Genomic DNA, 16593 nt, shown 5'->3' with positions numbered 1-16593 from the left:
CCACTGCGCTATTGCATCTTCAGCAGTGATAGGGGCCTCAGTAGGTCTAAACAAAAAGGTGGCGGCGTACTGGCTGTGTTGACAGTTCACAGAGATGTGCTCGACGCAAGGACATTGAAGCTATACAGCAGTTGATTTGGCTAGAAATCAGCGTAGGGGGCTGGGAAAAATTGGTAATTGGATCTTTCTATGTACCGCCAAATATTTCCCTATCTTGTTTCATGATGCCAACTCTTCTATTGAAAACGTAATCTTTCCATAGCAAACACAGAGCAATTGTTCTTGCATATTTTAATACACATGGAATCGATTGGAACACGCCTAGAAATTCTAATTATAATCATTACATTTAGAACAAGAGCAAGTGTAGCTTGTTGTTAGACTTTCCAGCCTTCTATTCCCTTTAGCAGCATAACTTATTGTCAGTTGCTGTGATAATGCCTTAGACCTTTGCCTGTCGAAGGCTCAAGTCATACATGTCTTTCGTTTGGACATTACCCTTGTGTGTTCCGACAAGTTTCATCGGTCACGAAAGATAAGTGCCTCTGTGTCAGCCCTGAGGCAGAGCTCCTCCAGCGGCATAAGCGAATCCCCTCACTTTGCTTTCAAGTGTGGGGATTATGTTTGTTTATATGATTTGTTTGCCCACCATTGAGCTATGGAGCTTGTTTTGAGCAGTATGCACAAATACATTCCCCAGTACAAGCCTAAATGTTCTAAATAGTTTTCCCACTGGTTCTCATCCGAACTTATAACTGGCGTAAAGCATAAACTCTGAAAATTTAGAATTCCTGTGCCTAATGAGTGTAGAGAATTCTGCTTTTTTTCTGGGTCTCTCCAAACACCTCTGTAAGCGAGATTACAACTCATATACAATAGAACCTTGTTGATAGGATCCAGTATCGTACGATTTCCTGGCACTGACATTCGTGATCACAAACATAAAAATTGACCTAATGCACTTACAGTTCTTTTTCACCTGTTAATACGTTCCCAGAAAATGTTATCTTTCGGCACCAACGTTCAGTCCATCACCAAACTGTGATCATATGATATGTTTTCCGGCTGCTAGATCCGATGTGAAAAAGAAAAGGTGCGAGGCTGGTGCAATCTAGAGCAGTAGGCGCCTGCCACGGCAGCTTCTCCATTGCAATTGCCCTCCCATGTCACGTAGAAATGCCGGCACGTACTCGCTTTCCTCTCCTGGCACCAGCAAATCTCCTCGCAGATGATTATATACATCGTCCTTACAGCTATCACCACCAATCCTGTCGCAATAGGCATCTTCATCCATCTGTTTCACTGCGCGTGTGGCATAGTGCCATTGGAAGCGCATGCTTTGAATGGGTGATACCTCAAACATTCTACCTTTCCCTGCTACAGGTGGCATGAAGTGAGCATCATTTCTTGCCTCGCGGCATCATATTTTGGCGTCCCTCACCAGCCTGATTTTGTTTCGGTTTCCTGTTGCTGTCATAAAACAGTACGGCTATACAGTAGCAAAACAGAGCGTGTCGTGTCGGCGTCTTATGCTGCAACGATTCTCCTTGAGTGAGCACATCAAAACTTCCCGCCTGAATACCCCGCTCGAAGAAGCTGCTAACCCAGGCTGGATTTGAGGAGCGCGAACGTAAGCTTGCGGAAGCCGCAAAAACTGACATGTGCCTCAGCCACATGTGCCCCATTTGCTCGGTGCACGTCGGCATCACGGGCTGTAAAAATTTGCGCAGTAGTAGATTTCAGCTACAGTTTAGTCTGCCATATTTTTTAACAACATTGGTTCATTCGTTTTTCCAGTTAGTATGTTTTTTTCTCCTGCTTCCAAAACGTATGAACAAGGTTTTATTGTAACCCGCCAGGGTGGCTCAGTCAGCTAAGGTGTTGCGCTGCTGAGCACGAGGTAGCGGGATCGAATCCCGGCCGCGGCGGCCGCATTTCGATGGAGGCGAAATGCAAAAACGCCCGTGTGCTTGCATTGTAGTGCACGTTAAAGAACCCCAGGTGGTCAAAATTAATCCGGAGCCCTTCACTACGGCTTGCCTCATAATCAGAACTGGTTTTGGCACGTAAAACCCCAGAAAGAAGAAGGTTTTATTGTATTGCATTCTTGGAAAATAGTACCTCTGACCAGCTGGTGGAATGTGGGAAGTACATCTCCCAGTTCTCTAGTAACGTTGAGTGTTCTTGCCATGCTTGACTCTAGCCTACTACTGCTCTAGTTGTCGACTGTTTTGCTGCCCATTTCTCATTTTTATAGTAAAGCTTCAGGCTTCAACGCTGGTGTCAGTCAGCTGCATATGACGGTTCTTACATCCAGTGTTGTGTTGTGTTGAATGAAAAGCTCATTGGTGAATGCCTTAACCCTTTCAGACACCACTTCATCCTGTTGGTTGAAAACTTGCTTTCGCCACATTTCTTACATCTTCAGAATCATAGACAGAGTGTACAGCTACAGAAAAGATTAAGAATTTTCAATTCTTTAGTGAGTTTTGTCAAGTTTACAGAATGTGGACTCCACACGAAAACTCACTACATGAACATCAAATATCAGAAAATCAACTATTTCATGTATTGAAAGCTTGAAAAGCACTTAGCCAGCCACTTGAATATTATGCCTGGTGCAGGACATTGTGAAAAACCATGAAAGAAGTGAACCCCCTACATACAACAACATACTGACACCAAGCAAAAACACCTGACCGTCTACCTTCCAACTTATTTTACAAAAACATTTTGCACATGTTATCCAAAATTGCAGCACAATTCCAATCATAAGTGTTCCAAGATATATGCGGCACATTTGAAATATGATTACTTTCATCAGTGCTTTTGCTGTTGATGCACTATCTTGGTGTACACAATTGTATACATAGTGTCTGAAAGGGTTAAGCATTTGAAACCTTTCCTAACCTGTGGCCCAGGTGGCATCCTGTCTGCAATTCTAAAAGCTTATGGCGCTATAGTTGCCCCACTATTGACATCTATATTTATTCAACTCTTTGAATACTTCCACTATTCCTCGGATGTGGAAAACGGTTTGTGTTTTTCCTGTATTTAAGTTTGGCTGTAAAACCGACGTCACGAATTATCGCCCGATATCTCCTCTCTGTACCACATCCAATATTTTTTAGCTTGCTCTCCATAACAAATTGTTTTTTTTTTACTGTGAAGAACTCACGATTCCGAATCAGCATGCATTTCTCAATGGCCGCTCCATTTTCACAAATGTCGCAAGTTACATAACGCAGATCTCCGCACCGGTATTTCAAAGGGGGCAAGTTGACACCATTTACTGCGACCTCAGCAAAGCTCTTGATGTAGTCAGCCACTCACTGCTTCTGGTGTAGCTTACACACTTTGGTGTGGACTCATCAGTGGTCATTTTCTTGCACAGTTATCTTCTTGATAGATCATGTTATGTTAACACCAATGGCCAAACGTCTTCTTTAGTAGCTAGTGGCAACTAGCAGCATCACTCAAGGGTCAGTATTAAGACCATTCCTTTAAAAAATATTTGTTAATGGCACTTTTTGCCCTATTCAAAATTTTTCCTTCCTTCTATATGCTGATGACATCAAGATTTTTAAGGAAGTCCATACGGTTGATGACTGTTGCATCCTGCAGTCTGAATTGTTTTCTTTTTCTAAATGGTGCACAGATAATAACCTCACTTTGAATGCTGCTAAGACCAAAGTCATGACTTTCACTCACAAAACAGCAAGCATTTCTTTTTCTGATTCTGTAGATTCTGTATCATTGTGTAAGGTCTGTGAGATCACTGATCTCGGTGTACTTTTTGATACAACCTTAACACTTTACTGCTCACACTAAACACGTCGCAATGCAGGGTATGCGCTCTTTTGGCTCTGTTTGCAGACTTTCGATGGAATTCAAATCTCTTACACATTTGTGCAAGTTATACACAACAATCTGTATTCCTCAGCTTGAATACGCATTGGTCGTTTGGAATGGCATTTGTAGATCCAACAGTGACGTTATAGGTCGAGTCCAGGAAAAATTTTCGAAGTTGGCATCTATCGTCATCACTTTGCTAACACAGACACTGGACCTTGTTCGACTACTGTTGGATTATTTTCACTGCCATTACTTCATTGTCGACACAGTTGCGCTGGCCTTTCATTTCTTTTCAGACTCCTTCACAATATTCTCACCTGCCCTTAACTACTCGGCTGTATCATGTTTCCTATTCCACGCAAGATCACCAGGGAACACAACCCTTCCCATGTTCCTGCCTCTCATAGCTTATGATCGTTCAAGGAATACGTCTTTATAACGCTTATTTTCTTGAATCTCCAAGTTTTTCATGACACGCTGTCATTGTTCTTTTCCGAGCTTTGCGTTCTGTCATAGTTTCACACATTGTTCAACTGCCCTCATCTTTCTTTTCCTTTTGTATTCACCGTGCGCATTGTTGTATGTACACTCAATTTCAAAATTATTTTTTTATCAACTTTAAAAAAACCTATATTCCCCTGCCATTTTTCTTTTTTTATTGTATGCATGCGCCCGCACTCAGACGCTGTGGTTGTTCCTGGGCACGGTAAATAAATGATTGATTGATTATTATTATTATTATTATTATTATTTTATTATTACCCAGTGGGCACAGATAACGCAATCAGGAAATAAAAGAATGAATAAATGAAGGAATTGCAGGCTGTGCAGAAAAGGAAGGTGACAGACAAAATGGAAAGAAGAGCAAACAAAGACAGGTGACAGCGTCTCACCCCCTTCCTGTGTCACAACATTGTGCAGTGTGAGGAAAGTCTGGATCATGCCTCCGGAGCCACTGCTAGCAGGTTTTCCTTGGAAAGTACATGCATGTATCCTCAATCATACATGCAAACTAGCTGCAATGCGAATGTCACTTTCCTTTTAACGCGTCTTTGAAGGAAAAACTCGTCTGTGGAAGTGGACTGAAACTTGAGTTTCTGTAAAGGTGCAGGCAGAAGAAATGCTGCAGGCTTTTGTCGAATGTCTTGTCTGTTTCTTGCCCCTAGCCAAAGAACAGCAGTGCTACTTCCCTGCTTGGCTTGGGAGTGCATAATGTGTCTGTGCTGTGCTTGCCTTTCTTAGTCTGCACTGTTTGCTGCAAGACGTTACATGCCACAGGAGCTCTCGAAAAAAGAAAACTTACTTGACAGCAAGCAGGCGCATTGTGCAACTTAAACGCTTCAAGCTGTCTGTGCTGTGTGCGTGTGTGCAATCATCATGATATATGTCCATCTTTCGAAGGGCCTCTGTGCAGGGGTAACAATAATTTTTTTTATGCAGCTAACAATTTGTACCAATCATGGCCGCAAGTCTATCAAAACTCCTGCAAGACATGCCTTAAATGTGCTTTTTTTTTTTAGGGGGGTTTTGGAATACGAAAATCTTCGAATCAGCTCGAGTATGAATTATACTAGAGAAAGACAACCTTAGAATACCAAATCAAATAGTGAACATTTCCAATTTCTAAACAAAGTAAAATATAAAGCTTCCGTGGAGTCTGTTTGGCAACAAAAGACTCATTTACATTATTTTGTACATGTAATGCTATTAAGAAGAGGATGCCAGATCAACTGAGAAGCTTGCAAGTCATAAGAAAAGGAAAATTGATTGTATCTGCTGCACCGTAACAATGACATTGATGAAACGAAGCAACAGCACATCACCAGATGCACATAGTAGAGTATAGGGCTTGTTGAAGAAGCTAAGTGCATTACTGCAGCGTTGCACATATTTTTAAAGCAATCCACACATTCTCAGAGTGGTCAAATGATAAATTTCTTGACCTAAAGCGAGACAAATTTGTATGCTCCGTAAGGTGAAGCATGCTTATTAAATGACGTAAAAATACTGCGCATAAGTGTTCTCACGTATGCGTTCGCTCAAGAATTGGTTTGTCTGCGCAACAACCGTGGTTCTACTGCAGCAGTATCATTTGTAAGAGTCTCCATTTGCGTCGGTCTTTCTCTTGGTAGAATGCAATAACTCTTGCTGTCCGTTATGGTATATTCGAACAGAACGAATAGAATAGTCCATTCTCGGCTCGAATATAACTCAAATAGCAGACTTTCAAAATTTCAAATAGTCGCATGCCCCTATTTCTTGCAATTTGAAAGGTGGGCGGTGCAGTATAGATGCGGGTTATAAGTAACTTGGTGCTGTCTTCAGCCAAGTGCATTTTGAGTGGGTTGGCAAGAGTTGTTCTTTGAGCTAAATCTGTTGCAACAGGTGCCTCTGCCTGTAATACCTGATTGGGAAAGAACTGCACTTGAGATTTGATCTTGAGAGAGCTGAGGAAACCCCAGTTCCTGCTCTGTGATGCTAGACCAGGAAGCAATCTCTGGCCATGAAGCAGTGAGGACTGCCTGTCTCACAACTCGTTGTCACTTTACTTGGTGGAAAAAAAAAAATACAAAAGCACCAATAATGCCTTGTGTCAGAACAAAAGCAGAACAGCCACATATAGATATATACAGTATATATAATATACAGGCGCACTACAGAGAAACAATAAATAAGTTTATACCGATTCTTTCCAAACTTTATTTTTATTAATTCCGCAGTAATAGGTTGATTATCGGAAGAGAAAATGTGAAGTCACGTTGTCACACGGAGCGTCACACATCACGTCACGTCACATCAATGTGACGTCATGGATTTCAAAGTGTCTATTTTTCATATTCGGATCATTGTGGCCCACTGAAAGTTCCTGAAACTTGCTAAGTTCCATGTTTTGCTTATTTAGAATACAGTGCAGTCCAGTCTTAACAATAAAAAATTAACTACGCCCGAGCGGGTACCATCAAAATCTGACATCACGGCGAGCGCGTGCAAGAATTTCAGGACGGTGTCGCCAGCTGTCTTTCACTTTTGCATCCATTCAGCCTTGACAAGACTTTTTTCTTGTGGTAAAAGTTCTTTTTCTTGTTAGTGTTAGGAGGGTGATTTACTAGAGAGAGATTGCCTGAATGGTTTTGCATTGGTTTCGATTGAGTCTTTATTGTCAGGTACAAGTAATTTTTATCTGCTGCAGTTTAAAGGCTTCAAAGATGTGGAACACATTTTATCTTGCACGAGAGAAAGGTGCTTTCATTTGGACGAGTGTGTGTCATGAATAGCTTGCCACCTGTTCTATTGCCATTACAGTACTGGCAGGAATTGCCCAGCCTGCGGACAGCAGTGGTGTTAAAAGTCCGTTAACGTTTTACTTGTTTTTTTTTTTTGCTTTAACTACCTGTTTGGATCTTGTCTACTTTACTAGCGTCAGTGAGGAGTGACTGCTTCTCTGTGCCTGCTGAAAAACAGCTCTGTCTGGTTCTGTCATAGACGTGAGGTAATGGCAGCTGTTAGATGCCCCTTCTGCTACTTTGTTTGAGATTTCGCTCTACAGGTTTGAAGTATTCAGCAAGTTTTGTGTTGCTCAAACACAACCATGCATAGTTTTATAGAAGGGCGGGTCCGTATATAGAGCTGAGGTCGGACTACGCTTATCTGCTTGCACATGGATTTGTAGTCAACTTTTTTAATTCGGCAAATGTTTTGGCTGGTTTTTTATCCTCAGTGTCGGGAGGAATAAAAGGACCTTACTGCATGGACAGTAGTTCTGCATAGGTCATTCGGGTGAAAGGAACAATTTAAGATGCCAATAAGAAAAAGGTCAGCAAGTCGACTAAATCCATGCTTGTTTGCTCTGTGTCATTTTTTAAATCAAGTTGTTTGTTTGTACCTGCCAACAGCAAGGTTCTCCCAAGAATTGTGGCCTATTGCCAACTAGCACATGTGGCTACATCTACCGTGCATGTCTGTCTTTTTTTTAACCGTTGCTGTTCATGAAGTTTCATGCTTTTTCATCCTTTCAGCATCACACCCGAAATATCTCGGGCGAGCCCCTATGGCTCTGCCGTGTCGCACTCGAGGTGTTTCATTTCTCATTCTGCGCCCACTCTCTGCCGTTCCCCAAGCGTTATTTGCATTCGTGTCACAGCACGTACCGATTGCGTCATCCTTTTTTTTTTCTTTTTATGTTAAATTCGAGGTGTGCTGCCATAAGGCATAGTAATGAAAAAAAAAAAACATAAATGTATGCAACTCTGCATTGTGCGAAAAGTTCAGTGATGCTGTGTCATGAGTCATCTTGAATCCACTTGTGGAATCAGCATGGCAGTCACATGGGAGGCCAGACCGTCTGAGCAAGGGTTTCCGGATATGTTGCGTCCCATCTACACTGTAGTCCTTGGAGCTTTTGCATCCATGTTGGTAGTGCAGAAGTTCCAGAGTGTGGGTAGGGGCTTCTGTGGTTCCAATATTTCCATCCTTTGTGATATTTCTTTTTAAACTATTGGAGAATGGGAATATAAAGTGGGAGGGATACGTTCACAACCGAATTGCGGTAAGTAGTTGGAATAGGAGAAATGGGATAAGAAAGGGCAGTGTAAAGGAAGGCACATATAAAATAGGTAGAAAGGTGAAATGTTTATATATATTATACAAAAGAAAAAAAAAAACACATGAAGCACACAGTGAGCAGCTTAGTGCCCCTCTCTTGTGGCACTCCCTTTTGGTTACTTGCGTATCTGCTTGTTGGCTGATGCATTGAACCAGTGCTGGCAGTGTGGAGTGCTCGAGCAGCACTGAAGTGTAAGAAATTTTTTGTCGATTCTGGTTCAGGCGAGAGCAGAAATGATCTAGATGCCGGTTTTACTCTGTGTCAGTCATTGATGAGAGCAGCAGTGAGCTTCTCCTGCACGAATAATCAGTTTTGAAGAGACAAGTTGGAAGCAGAGTTGCAGAGTGGGGCACTCCATTCATTCCCTTCTCCATTCCAGAAATTGGAGATTCCTATAACTCCACTCCTTTTAACTCTTCGGAATGCTTACAGTTGGACCATTCCCACTTCTGGAGCAGCTGAGCAAATCCATTCCATTCCTCTAATCACACTAAATGAAATGCTTTTTCTATAATTGTTTACTACTTTTACTCCCCTCCCCCCTCTCCCCCTTAGCGTGCCTACTAACTAAAAGTACATTTTTGAAGTCTTAACAACGTTCCAATAATGTATGCACTATTTTTTTCGCGCAAAGACAAATACGCTTTGTGGCTTGTTATCCTTGCAGTGTGTGGTTGCCTGTAATCTTTCTAATATGTACTGCTTATAACAGCAAATACGTTTGTTTGCTGCGTGGGCTGAAATCACAAATAAATGACGTGATTGCATAATATATTCAGTTCTTCTGGCCATAACACAATTTCCTCTAAAACATGGCAATTTCATAAGAATGGACAGCATAACACGCTTCTGCAGCCCGTAAGCTCCTCCTACAGGAAGAAAAAAGAAAGAATGAGTGAGGAGACAGCACAGAGGCTCAGTCACTCCCTGGGCTTCTTCTAAACAATAATGAAAAAAAAATAATATGATTGAGGCCTGCATTAGTGAAATCTCTTCATTGTGTTTATACAGTTCTTTCTTAAATTTAGAATTAAGCCTGTTTTTTTTTTTTTTTCACAATCAAACATAACGCAGCATGGTGCACCAATTTTGCAAATACTACTAGCCTACAGCTGCCCATTCGTGACTGCTGAATAGCTTCACTTAGCTGCTCACGAGTTAGGTGGCTCACGACAACATAGCACGCTGCAATACAACCAAGCTATAAATTTGCTTCTAAATAAAAATCTGCTATTTCCAAAAATCTTCAATTATTTCAACACATTTTTTATTCAAGTAAAGCGATGTACCAAATAATTTTACTCTGTTGTGCATGTCATGCATCCAGCTAGCTTATTCTGTCACTTTGATAACTAGCAGAAAAGCAAAATGCACTGATATGTTTTGCAGGAGAATCATTTTTATTTCCCATTTAGTGGCATAATAAAGGGCACCATTTTTTCCAGCACACCTCTCTGACCACCTGTTATTGCGCATTCTCAATAGTTGACAGTGTGCGGAAAAAGATGCTGTGTTTCAAATCGCCGTGCATGGACTCGCGCAGGGTACAGCAACTGTTTGTTTTTCGCCTGCATCCTTATGTTCCAGGTCAAACTTACTTTCGCTAGATCAAATCGTTCTTCACAACTAAAAGTTGCTGTCTTTAAGGGCACTTTAACATTGTAATGCAGAAATGTTTGCAGGTCTTCGGATGTGTGGAATAACGTGTTGTTTATAAGTACGGTGATATGGTGGCATGGCAGTCAGTGGAGTCGTGAAGATCCGCGCTATAAGCTGTACTGCACTATAACCAAAGCAACATTTTTAACGGCTGTGCACACTGCAAAACATGTAGACCAAGCATCTGCATGTATCCTGGAATTGAAGCATACGACGAGCATGTGCCTTCACTCTCCTTGTTGAGGTAGTTCCTCTGCTTTCCAAGTGCTGTACAGCCACTGTGAAGCATTTTGTAGACTGCACCACACCGCAACTTTGACGGCCGACTCCCAACGAAATGGAGCTGGTTAGGCCTAGCCAGCAGGGGTGTCGGGCGGCATGCCGTTGTGGGAAGCTCGCCCTTGATATATGTTCGTACCCATAGACGAATACACTGAGATTTGGCGCAAGATCATGGGCACAGTCTGCACCGACAGCAGCAAGCATGAAGCGGGGTTTGCAGGCGGTCACTGACAACTATAGCAAAAGTTTTTATGTGTGCATACTAGTAGAAACGGTGAAAGCTCGTGTGGACAGTGTTCCAAACTGATGAAATTGTGGAACATTGTTTTAACTTGCAGACTGGCACGGAGTCAAGGTCGCACGTGCGATATCTGCACTTCGCGATGGCGCTCATTGTGACGGGTGAATGCGAAATGCACCTGCGGCCTCGACCGATTTTTCCGAGGTGCTGAAGTTGTAAAGAAACAACAAGTTTATTTTACGATGAAAATTAGTGCGTTTTCGGGCGTTTTTGAGACCCCATCTGGGTCCAAAAATATCAGTCGGCGATTGTATTTACTTTCCACGCACAAACTGAAGAGAAAAAAGTGTTACTGGGGGGGTAAACGCGTTCGATGTGTGCCACGTGCCACTGACAGGCGGCCAGAGCAAGAGGCTTCTATGTTGCCAACCCCTGTGTGCCCACTGGACTAGCCTGCTGCTGCTGCGTTTTTGTTTTTTTCTCTGCTTCTTGATTGTTCTCTCCGCGCTCATCATTTCTTCCTCATTTCGCCCTCGTCGTTCTCCCCTCACTCCCCTCAGTTGGCACACTTCGTTAAAAAGCACACTCGCTGCCTCGCCTTGTCTGGGGGATTTTCCAGCAACCACACTGGAACCGCTATTTCGTCTTTCACGGCTCCACTATAGGCGGTATGCGTATACGTTGAGTGCTATGGGAAGACAAAGGCGAGTCGGCAAAGACCACATTATATCCGGTCCTGCAGTATAAGCGGTTAAATTATAACTGATCTCAGCCGTATTTAGACTGGCTTTAAGAAATGCTTCATATTCAATGCACTGAACGACACCGAGGATGTCATCGGGGGTTTGGGATGCAGAAGACGCCTACAAAGCATCCGACAGGACGCCTTATCGGCAGGTCTGACGCAGATTTGCCTTGTGTCATTGACTGGCGAGATTTAGTAGCCGAGCTTACAATAAAGAAAGGTGTGTCATGTTAAAGGTTTTTGTTCTATAAGACGTGGGTTGACCTCAATTCGAATTATAACTTTTTTTATTTCTTGGCAAGATCACTATATAGGGGCCGATGTACATTCATGTTCAACTTGTCTTCAAGTAAATACGGTAATTGAAAATGTAGAATGATTCCGGATTCATTCCCTGGAGTTGACACTCTGTAACTCTGGTTGGAAGCTCTCAAGTTGACTCATTTCTTTGTGGTAGCAACTAAATGAAGTAGCAATCCACATAAAGCCTGGTGTTGTGTGCCTGGAATAAATGTGCACATGCTGACTCGCTAAATTCAGTCTTTGGTGCCTTTAGAATACAATGTAGTCTATCTTTACTGAGGAAAAAAATAACTAAGCCTGTGCGTGCTTTAAAATCCATGACATCACAGCAGCCTAGTGGGGGAACTTAAAGGAACTGTGGCCACCCCCTTTCATTTTTGCACCATTTCTAGCTTACAAAACCTTTTCTCATGGTAACAGTGGCTTTATTGGCATTATAAAAATGTATTTTACTGATACAGATAAGATTATTCTGTTTAGTGTCCCTGCAAAACATTTCTCTGTGTGTGCCATGCCTGACATGTTTGCCTTTGCTCTAAGGAGGGCTGCTGTCAAGGCCACGGTACAGTTCATGTGTCCACTGGAAAGTGAGATAGTTACAATAATCGTGGCCTTTGCTCTGTCGCTGTAGAATATTGTAGTAGCCATCCAACGTTGAAATGTTATTTAATTAGTCTGCGAAAAGCCTTGCGTTTTAAGAACAATGGTTAAAAGATTACTGAGCCTTTATTCACCTACATGTTCACTCATATGACACACATCTATCATCACAGCTACTCCTTTAACGAAAGTCAACGAAACTTATTTGCCTCTAGCGCACTAGCCTACCTTTGCATGCGTATTATGCATGTATACAAAAAAGAAAGGTGTGATAATGAAGAATTATGGTACCGTCCCTTAATAATATTGACTACAGCTTTTATTAGTTTCGTGTTACATACCCTTCTTATGTTACCTAGGCTGTTATGTTTCACTGTATTTCCCTAATAACTCTATAGTGTCTTCCTTCAGATCTTCTTCTGCAAGCATGCCCCACAGGATCTCCATGTTTTACACTGTCCTACTCGTGGCTAATATCTGGAAAGGCGACATATCATGACCTGCTCTATTAATGCAATTAGCATTCTTCTGGAACTTCATTCTATTTGCAGTTTGTCTGCATCTGACCTTTTTCACATACCTGCGACCAAAGTTGTCTGCTAGCTTGGGCCACTGGGTATATGCCCTAACAGACTTCAGCGCTGTGCATATGATATTGGTATGTGCCTGTTTTTGGCCAATCCTCCAAAATTGATGTGCCAAGGTGGCACAAGGGCTACGTAGCGATATTAAAGCGATAGCACCCCATTTGCAAGTCACGTCAAGCCCGGCCACACGATGGAGAGCCATTGCAACCAAGTTACAACCAGGATACTAGGGATACTACAGAGTTTCAACCGGGGTGCAGTGATTACCAGATACACTGTGTCTTGATATCATTTGGCATTGTAGTTTGCAGCGACATTGCCACTTCGTGTGTCTGCATTGGAAATACGGTGTTCTTCTGCATTGCTTTAATGCTAATTGCATTAACATTCATCGTGAGATGGGGTCTGCCGGAATTCTCATTTCCCTCTATCTTGTCATTTCTACATTTCATATAAAACCACAATTAATTTCCCCTTTGTTTTCCTTGGCTACTTAGTCTGTTGGCTTTAGGTGGCTCTTTAAGAAATCATAGATCCCCTCAGGTTCCTATTATTCCATTTCACAGCTGGTCTTGGATGTTGCTCAGTTGCAGCTAAGCTGCCCACACTAACAATAATGTTCTCTTCCTCTCGGCTGTGTTCTAACTTCAAATCGGGACGCTGTTCCTTATGGACTATCCCCCCTTAGAGTAACTTTTAGAATCTCCTTTTCTTGGTGAACAGCTAATTCATGCTAAGCTTTGTTTTCATTTCCTAGGCTTCGAGTGTGATGTTACTAAGAACTGTGATGCTACAGGGACATCCCAATGTTGAGCTCATAACTTCTTCTTAGTCCAGTAATTAGCACAATCCATCAATCTTTATAGTGGCCACTGTTATCCTTGTGCTTTAAGCAATCAACTTCACTCGCTGTCATCTAAAGTACTTATGCAAAAGGCAGAGTGAGCAGGAAGGAAGAGCTGGTTGCATGCCCGCTGTCTTTGCCCCCTGTGTCAGTGTTGTGACCCATTGCTCTCTGCAGGGTGGAGGAGGCACCCTGCCGATGGGGCCGTTGTTGGAGGAGCCGCACTGAGGGCCGCCCCCGCCGGTGGTCCCCCACCACCGCCCCAAGCTGGAGCCGGCGGACACGCTGCCGTCGTGCGCCGGCGGCAGCACCCGGAACGCGCACACTCTCACAGGTGGGTGGCAGTGGGGGGGGTGTCGACTTTGGGTCATGTGGGCGGATAAGCACCGTTGATCCTGACGGCACTGACCTGTTGGGCCTGCAGGACAATGAGAAAACTTGATGGAAAGCTAAGGACCACGCTATGTGCGATGGCAGGGAAAATGACTTTCGTAACATTGAGAAATGAGAGGACATCTAGAGGGTAGTCGTGGGTAGCTGATATTCTGGTTGAGTTTAAGAGAAAGAGGCTCAGTCGAGCAGGTCATTTATTGCATAGAGCAGATAGATAACCAGTGGTCTATTAAAGCAACAGAATGGGCGAGGGAAGTGCAATTGGGGGTAGCTGAGGTTTGGGTGGTGTGATGAGATTAGACTGGCATAAGATGGTGTCAAGTGCCATGCAACAGTGGTAGTTGTAGATTTCTGGGAAAGGCCTGCGTCAGACAGACTTGAAGATGAGCTGATCATGATGATGCTGCTAAATGGCTGATGACTGAGTGTGTGGACAGCCTGTCAGCTGCATTCGGCTATTGGTGACAGCAGTTCAACATTGGCAGGGCTGTGTAACCCTCTGGAGGGAGTTATGCATTAGTCGCATGCACAAGTGGCAGCGAGTGCACAGAATTTAACTGTACTGCACTGTGTGTGTACAGTGCAGTACAGTTGTTTGTGTGTAGCGTAAATTTTCGCTTTGAATTTTAACAGTGCACAGGAAGGCTACACAGACACAGGTAATTTGAATTGAAGCAAATTGCTTTATCATAGTAGCGCCATTAGGCCAATGAGACATTCTTGCCAAAGTTTTTTTACAGCGAAGCTGTAAATGAAACTATGCTCTCAGAAATGTTATATGCTAGCTTTCACGGTTCTTTTGAAAAAGACAAGAGCATGCACATTTTGAGGAAGTGTGGGGAATGTTAGTGGGGATATGCGGTCAAATTTTGAAGGATGTGTGTCAATGAGCGATTAAATGAAAATTCCTAAACCCTCTTTTTTGGCCCATTTAGAGGCGCTATATGAAACACTTAGAAAGTTTCCCCGCTTTCCCAAGACGACCGCAAATGGCAGAGGTTTAATATTGAAAAAAAAAAAAAAGAGGTTTTTCTATGGATGACGTGCACAACGTAAAGACAATGTAACTCACTTGATCATTTAAACATACCACATCCAGAAGACAGAACATGCATGCATCAGCCATCCATCTATCGTGTTAAAGGAAAAAGAAATACAGTCGAACCCGGATATATTGAACCCACTTATAACGAATTATTGTATATATCGAACAGCTGTAAAATTCCCTTGAAAATCCCTTGCAAATGTGTAGGGCTGGTGCACGCGTATATAGAATGCCTGTTTACCAACATATTCTATATATCGAATACAGCGCCATACCGAGCACTTCAAAGTGCACTTCTTTGTGCACTTTAATTTGTGCACTTTGAGGTCTCCTGGCTCCTGGAGGTGGAGAAGAGAATGTGCAGTCAATTGAGCCGTGTGAGTCGTTTGTGCAGTCAGTTGAGCCCCGCCGAGCTGTTCGGCTTGCCCGTGTGCTAGCTTGAACGTCAACATTCCTTCTTTCCGAATTTCGTGGTGTCGTCTGGGTTGAGTTCATTTTCCGCAAGCGATGGCTGCTGCAAGTGTATAAAAAAGAATCAACTTGCACATTGCAATGAAGTTGAAAGTGATCCAGCAACTTTTTGCAGGTAAATTCAGTGTGCTTGCTTTCTTTTTTCCGAGTTGCGAGCAGTAACTTAGCGGCCCTCGGATGCACCAATCAGTAAGCCACCGTATGGCGGCTCAGGGCCTATTATATATCATACAAGGTGTCCCACGTAACTTTAGCCAAACATTAAAAATATGCAAATGCCACCTAGCTCAACAGAACCATGGTAATGCTGTTTGCGGTCGCTTAGAGATACTCAGAATATTTTTTGCATTCCGCCTAATTCGATAATTAGTCTTAATTAATTAATCAACTTCTGAAATATTAAAATTAGATGACAAGTGTCAATGAGAAAACAGTAGAGCAACATGAAAAACTCCCGATACAGCTTTCTGTTGCTCAATACGTGCTACATAAAAGTGTTTTTCCGAGCGTGAAAGAAGCCTGCGAATACACGCAAAGTGCCTCGAGCGGCCAGTCGCACGGCAATTTTGCGTGTATTCGCAGGCTTCTTCAGGCACCTTGTAAACTAAATACTTCGCTACGTTCAGAAAGGTGGCACACCCCAAGTCGCTGGGGTGTGCGACCAGGGCGATGAGGACTGCATGGCGTTTCATTTCCTCCGTCAACCTGTACGCTTCCATCTTTTAACAAACTGCGCAGTATGAATGATAAGGGGTTAGCCAACAAGAAGCTGCACGCCTAGATAGATATGATGAGCCTGCTGGTGTCTATGGCAATAAGGAATAGTGTTCTCAAATATCTCGCGCACCCAGTATATCAAACTTTTTTGTAATCCCCTTTAGATTCGATATATCCAGGTTCGACTGTAGTGTCTTAGCAAGTGCAGGGGTGGAATAGCTGCATCAATTACGCATTGTGCCAAGAGC

The 16593-nt window shown here is 42.9% G+C and overlaps 1 protein-coding gene across 1 annotated transcript in view; it reads left to right on the top strand.

Moving 5' to 3' along the window:
• The first annotated feature begins 13957 nt into the window (after positions 1–13957).
• LOC119461734 (trafficking kinesin-binding protein milt-like) overlaps positions 13958–16593 on the top strand; it is a 71473-nt gene continuing 68837 nt past the window's right edge. The window contains exon 1 of the mRNA XM_037723104.2: positions 13958–14053. The gene's annotated coding sequence lies outside the window, so the exon portion shown is untranslated. The remainder of the gene's footprint in view (positions 14054–16593) is intronic.

Source organism: Dermacentor silvarum, chromosome 8, assembly GCF_013339745.2.
Source record: "Dermacentor silvarum isolate Dsil-2018 chromosome 8, BIME_Dsil_1.4, whole genome shotgun sequence".
Lineage (NCBI taxonomy): Eukaryota > Metazoa > Arthropoda > Arachnida > Ixodida > Ixodidae > Dermacentor > Dermacentor silvarum.
This window is presented reverse-complemented; position numbering and strand designations above follow the sequence as displayed.